Source organism: Salmo salar, chromosome 21 (genome assembly GCF_965601325.2).
Source record: "Salmo salar chromosome 21, fSalSal1, whole genome shotgun sequence".
Lineage (NCBI taxonomy): Eukaryota > Metazoa > Chordata > Actinopteri > Salmoniformes > Salmonidae > Salmo > Salmo salar.
In genome coordinates, this window is record NC_138311.1 from 29,252,093 (window position 1) to 29,259,409 (window position 7,317).

The following is a 7,317-nucleotide window of genomic DNA, read 5'->3' on the forward strand; positions in this document are numbered from 1 at the left end:
TGTATGGGTCATGTTACTAAAGGCTCTTACTACAGGCTACTGTGTACAAAACATGTCGTCCCATGAATATAGTGTGGGGGAGGCTGTCGTTGTCACTAGTTACCACAGCCACAAAGTCATAAACCTCACCTAGTTCTACAATTTATCTTCTTAAAATGTGAAACCTAAACCTAACCTTACCCTTAAGCTTATGCCTAACCGTAAATCAAGACCAAAAACTGGAACCGTTTAACTCAGTTTTGTTTGTAGCCACATCTTGTTTGGACAGCATTGTGTCAAGTCACTTTGGTTCACACTGACCATGGCTTGTGCAAAAAGTAGCCCATCCCTTTTTCCAACTGATCTGTCGATAGCGCCTGCTAAATTCAGGGCATCAATGTTGAGAAAAGTAGCAAACATTTTGTAGTTCTTGATGGCTAAAGTTTGGTAGAAAGGACTATCAACACATACTGAGCAGCTCAAGTTATAGACAGAAGCATGCTGCATGGCAGACCAATCCAAACTCTCGACATGTCCAGCCCATCCATTATCTCAGCCAATCATGGCTAGAGGGAAGGTTACATTTACCTCATTTAGCAGACGCTCTTATCCAGAGCGACTTACAAATTGGTGCATTCACCTTATGATATCCAGTGGAACAACCACTTTACAATAGTACATCTATATCTTTTTTGGGGGGGAGGGTGGGGGGAGTTAGAAGGATTACTTAATCCTATCCCAGGTATTCCTTAAAGAGGTGGGGTTTCAGGTGTCTCCGGAAGGTGGTGATTGACTCCGCTGTCCTGGCGTCGTGAGGGAGCTTGTTCCACCATTGGAGTGCCAGAGCAGCGAACAGTTTTGACTGGACTGAGCGGGAACTGTGCTTCCGCAGAGGGAGGGAGGCGAGCAGGCCAGAGGTGGATGAACGCAGTTTCCTTCTTTGGGTGTAGGGACTGATCAGAGACTGAAGGTACGGAGGTGCCGTTCCCCTCACAGCTCCGTAGGCAAGCACCATGGTCTTGTAGCAGATGCGAGCTTCAACTGGAAGCCAGTGGAGTGTGCGGAGGAGCGGGGTGACGTGAGAGAACTTGGGAAGGTTGAACACCAGACGGGCTGCGGCGTTCTGGATGAGTTGTAGGGGTTTGATGGCACAGGCAGGGAGCCCCGCCAACAGCGAGTTGCAGTAATCCAGACGGGAGATGACATGTGCCTGGATTAGGACCTGCACCGCTTTCTGTGTGAGGCAGGGTCGTACTCTGCGAATGTTGTAGAGCATGAACTTACAGGATCAGGTCACCACCTTGATGTTAGCAGAGAATGACTAGGTGTTGTCCAGGGTCACGCCAAGGCTCTTAGCACTCTGGGAGGAGGACACAATGGAGTTGTCAACCGTGATGGCGAGATCATGGAACGGGCAGTCCTTCCCCGGGAGGAAGAGCAGCTCCGTCTTGCCGAGGTTCAGCTTGAGGTGGTGATCCGTCATCCACACTGATATGTCTTCCAGACATGCAGAGATGCGATTTGCCACCTGGTTATCAGAAGGGGGAAAGGAGAAGATGAATTGTGTGTCGTCTGCGTAGCAATGATAGGAGAGACCATGTGAGGATATGACAGAGCCAAGTGACTTGGCGTATAGCGAGAATAGGAGAGGGCCTAGAACTGAGCCCTGGGGGAGACCAGTGGTGAGAGCACGTGGTGCGGAAACGGATTCTCGCCATGCCACCTGGTAGGAGCGACCTGTCAGGTAGGACGCAATCCAAGAGTGAGCCGCGCCGGAGATGCCCAACTCAGAGAGGGTGGAGAGGAGGATCTGATGGTTCACAGTATCAAAGGCAGCAGATAGGTCTAGAAGGATGAGAGCAGAGGAGAGAGAGTTAGCTTTAGCAGTGCGGAGAGCCTCCGTGACACAGAGAAGAGCAGTCTCAGTTGAATGACCAGTCTTGAAACCTGACTGATTTGGATCAAGAAGGTCATTCTGAGAGAGATAGCAAGAGAGCTGGCCAAGGACAGCACACTCAAGGTTCCTTCTTTATCTGTGGCTAAACCAGCTAGACTCATAATTTAACAATTTTATCCTTATTTAAGTATAGAATACAAGTTTGTTATTAAGGCACATGAAAGTTCACATGTTCCAGAAGGCATTTCTGCCAAAAAACACATTTTGATCAAATAAAAATAAATGTTTATGCTCATCCTCATTTGTGTTGCTGCTGGCAACGAAATGGTTCCAATTGTTTTTCCCATTGGGGATTTTAGAAACTCTTAAAATAAGAGCTGTGTTTCATGTAGGCTTACCCTGGTATGACATTTCAATAACTGTGTAGGACAAGGTGACTTTTATTGATTGGAACCATTTCCCTATTTGACTGCTAAGTTTTATGGGTATTATGATTCATACTGTGGTACTCTATAGCTACGTTTTGATGTATGGGTTGTCAGGGATTGGTACAAAATCTTGTTTTGCCATCCCCATTTCCATGATGAGTGCTGGCTTGCTAGCTGTGTCGGGGTGCCTGACTCTGTTCGCTGAGGCAACGAGCCGGGCGAATGGCAGCGTTGCACGGCATTGGCTGTATTGTACCAGTGGCGAATTTAATTTGGGATCGGTGGTTTTATTCTTTCAAGTAAAAACTAAAAGAATTTAGTGGCTACAGCCCTACAATAGATAAAAACATAGTTAAATACCAGTGAAAATATCCAATCTGTCTTTCTGTGCAGCTGGCTAGTGTGGTAGCATTTTCCAGTCATCTGGTGATTCTCAGTAACTATACTGTTCTTTTGAAGTAGAAAGAATAATCAATATAAGTTTAAATATTAGACATGTGTAAGCAGAATGAAGGCTGAAGCCCATGTGAGTGTACAAAGCTAGATCAACATCGAATTTGTCACGTCCTGACCATAGATAGAGAGCTCTTATTTTCTATGGTAGAGTAGGTCAGGGCGTGACTGGGGGGTTTATCTAGTTTATTTATTTCTATGTTGGGTTCTAGTTTCTTTTTTCTATGTTGCGGTTTTTGTATGATTCCCAATTAGAGGCAGCTGGTCATCATTGTCTCTAATTGGGGATCATATTTAAGTAGTTGTTTTTCCCACCTGTGTTTGTGGGATATTATTTTGAGTTAGTGCATGCAGCACCTCTTTAGTCACATTTTGTTTATTCTTTATTGTTTTGTATTTTGGCTAAGTTTCACATATTAATAAAGATGTGGAATGATACGCTGCGCCTTGGTCCTTCTCTACACACAAACGTGACAGAATTGACCATTGGACATGTAAAAAACAGAACGTAAGCAGAATCTGTGTAGATGAGGCAAGGTAAACTAACAAGATTGACTGGTCTGGGCCATATCTAATCTTGTGAAGGCTACTGGACACGCACATGAGTAATCAAACATTGATAACCTCAGCCTGAACTTATAAAGACCTTTGGACAGGAACATTAGCTAAGGGGTATGCATGTCATGCCACCAATAGAATCTATGCCCCAATATCTGAGCCAATAAGAGAATGGAAACTATGTAACAAAACAAGATTCGTAAAATGGGGTGATGACGTTATGTAAGGGTAAGACTGTATAAAAACCAAGCACTAAGAATGAAGATTCAGTTCTTCCATGGAACTGCTCGGCTTCTGTTACTTTTGTAATAAAAGTCTAATTGAATTTACAAACTCCGGTATCTGAGAAGTATTTCATTAAACATTTTCCACAACACTAGCAGGCAGCTCACTCTGTCTCTTCTGTGCCAAGGCTAATTATTTGCTGCAGTTTATCCTCCGATCACCAGAGTAACTTAACAACACCAAAAATAACATTCCAATGTCATCCAACTCAGGTGTAGGCCTATCTTATTAAAAGTAAGCTGTGTTATTAGACTAGCAGCCTTCTGTGTTACAGTTCAGACTTAGTGAGAAGTGTTATTTGTGTTAGGCTGTGTGTGTCTGTGTTAGGCTATTTGTGATGTGGTGTATGTGTTGGTGGGGCTGTGTGTGTTGGTGTGGCTGCTGTGTGTGTTGGTGGGGGTGCTGTTTGTGATTGTGTTGGTAGGGGGTGCTGTGTATGTTGGTGGGGGTGCTTTGTGTGAGTGTGTGTGTTGGTGGAGGGTGCTGTGTATGTTGGTGGGGGTGCTGCGTGTGAGTGTTTTGGTGCGGGTGCTGTGTCTGAGTGTTTTGGTGCGGGTGCTTTGTGTTGTGTGTGGATTAAGTAAGGCATTTGCATAAAGTATACAAAAGTTGTATTCTAATTTCATGAATTGTTACAAACTCTGCTTTGCATAAAGCATGATTTGCTAATAATATGACCCCCCTACCTTAAATGATTGTGCTTAAATGACTGTAATTACATATGACTAATTTGCATAATATAGCATTTTTATGTAATCGTTTTTCATTTTTATTAAAATCATACTTTCTGAAGGCACTGTGTGTCTCTTTTTTATTCATGGAAGTACTTTGGAACAGATTTCCTGAAGGAAACACATTTTTAGCTGTTTTCCTGGTGATGGGTGGCGGAGGTAAAAAAAAAAAAGACCTCTTTTGTAGATGCCTGATATAAATCTTTGACCTGTTTTGATCTGATCATACTGTGATGTTTATCTTAAATTGAATATTTGACAAATATGTATCTAAATAAATAAAAATGTTATGTCAAATTGATCAGTTAGTTGTTGGTCTGATTTGGAATAGATTGTATTTGTTAGCAGTAGTATATCAAATCTATTCCATTCTCATTAGTAACAGTGCTACGGGCTCCGTTATAGCAACTCCATCAGGTCCGAATGAGTAAAAAGGACCTCAGCGACTGCCCGCCCTCCCAGACCTCTGCAGAGGAGGAGGAGAAACAAGAGGGGGAAAATTATGGGGAGCCCAAGGTTTATCAGGTGTGGAGATCGGGCTACAGGCTACCACTTCAATGCCATGACGTGAACGCTGCAAGGGCTTCTTCAGGTGAGATAAACCCACACACAGAAGCATTCAGTACAGTGTTAGCATAAACTAGGAACTGAGTGTTTGAGAGGGAGGGATTGTGTTTTACAAATTAAGCGGTTAATACTTTGTGGCCAATAGGTGCTCACAGGTGACAGCAGTAGACATCTGTGTTGTGGGTGTTAAGGAGAAACGTGACAACAAACTGTCAATATTGGCTTGGTTACTTTACCTAATGAGCCAGATGGGGGAGTCAGGAAGAAAGAGAGATTGTTGAAGAAAGAGGGATTTTTTCACTAAATACTACTACTGTCACGTTCACTATCTTCAAACTCCCGATCATAAATAAACCAAGGCGCAGCGTGCATGGAATTCCACATCTTTTAATGAAGACGAAACTCACCAAACAACAAAAACAGAAGAAAAATGAAACGTGCCGTTCTGGGCTGCTCACAGGCAGCTACACAAAAACAAGATCCCACAATCACAGGTGGGAAAAGGGCTGCCTAAGTATGATTCCCAATCAGAGACAACGATAGACAGCTGCCTCTGATTAGGAACTATACTCGGCCAAAAACAAAGAAATAAACAACATAGAATGCCCACCCCACATCACACACCCTTGACTGCAGTTGTATGTAAACGTAACCAAATAGAGAAATAAAACAGCTCTCTAAGGTCAGGGCATTACAGTACCCCCCCCCACCCCCAAAGGTGCGGACTCCCGGCCGCAAACCTGAACCTATAGGGGAGGGTCCGGGTGGGCATCTACCCTTTGTGGCGGCTCCGGTTCGGGGCGTAGCCCCCGCTCCGCCCGCTGATCCCTCCTCTTTTGTGTAACCGGACCGTGGATCGTCGCCGGAGGAACCGGACCGTGGATCATCCCAGGAAGCGCCGAACTGGGAACCCCCGCTGGAGGCTCTAAACTGCCGACCGTCGCTGGAGGTTCCAGACTGCGGGCCGTCTCGGGAGGTTCCGGACTGCGGGCCGTCTCGGGAGGTTCTGGACTGCGGGCTGTCTCGGGAGGTTCTGGACTGTGAAACGTTGCCGGAAGCTCTGGACTGGGAACTGTCGCCGGAAGCTCCGGACTGGGAACCGTCGCTGCAGGCTCCGTGCCATGGATCGTCACTACAGGTTCAGCGCCATGGATCATCCCTGGAGGCTCCGGGCCATGGATCATCCCTGGAGGCATCAGGCCATGGATCATCACTACAAGCTCCGGGCCATGGATCATCACTACAGGCTCCGGGCCATGGATCATCACTGGAGGCTTCGTGCCATGGATTATCACTGGAGGCTCCGGGCATGGATTATCACTACAGGCTCCGGGCCATGGATCATCACTGGAGGCTTCGTGCCATGGATTATCACTGGAGGCTCCGGGCCATGGATTATCACTGGAGGCTTCGTGCCATGGATCATCATTGGAGGCTCCTGGCCATGGATCATCACTGGAGGCTTCGTGCCATGGAGCTGGAACAGGTCTCACCGGACTGGGGAGACGCATTGGAGACCGGGTGCATGGGGCTGGCACAGGATATACTGGGCCGTGCAGGCGCACTGGAGGTCTGGAGCGTAGGGCTGGCACAACCCGTCTTGGCTGGATGCTCACTTTAGCCCGGCAAGTGTGGGGTGCTGGCACAGGATGAACTGGGCTGTGAAGGCGCACTGGCGACACAGTGCGTAGAGCTGGTGCAGAATATCCTGGACCAAGGAGGCGTACTGGAGACCAGGAGCGCTGAGCTGGCACAACCTTTCCTGGCTGAATGCTCACTTTAGCCCGGCAAATGCGGGGCATAGGCAACGAGCGCACTGGGCTTTGAATGCGCACCGGAGATACGGTGCACATCACCGTATTACATGGTGCCTGACTGGTCACACGCTCCCCACGGTAAGCCCGGGGAGTTGGCTCAGGTCTCAACCCTGACTCCGCCAATCTCCCCATGTGCCCCCCCCCCCCCAAAAAAAAATGCCTCTCGGGCTTCCGTCGTTGCCGTGACTCCCAATCTCATCGCTGTTCCTACCTCGCTGCTTCCACTTGTTCCCATGGGAGGCGATCCCTTCCGGCCTGGATCTCCTCCCACGTCCAGGATCCTTTGCCGTCCAGGATGTCCTCCCATGTCCAGCTTGTCTTCCCAGTAGGCGCACACTGCTTGGTCTTTTTGTGGTGGGATCTTCTGTCAAGTTCACTATCTTCAAACTCCCGATCATAAATAAACCAAGGCGCAGCGTGCATGGAATTCCACATCTTTTAATGAAGCTGAAACTCACCAAACAACAAAAACAGGAGAAAAACGAAACGTGCCGTTCTGGGCTGCTCACAGACAGCTACACAAAAACAAGATCCCACAATCACAGGTGGGAAAAGGGCTGCCTAAGTATGATTCCCAATCAGAGACAACGATAGACAGCTGC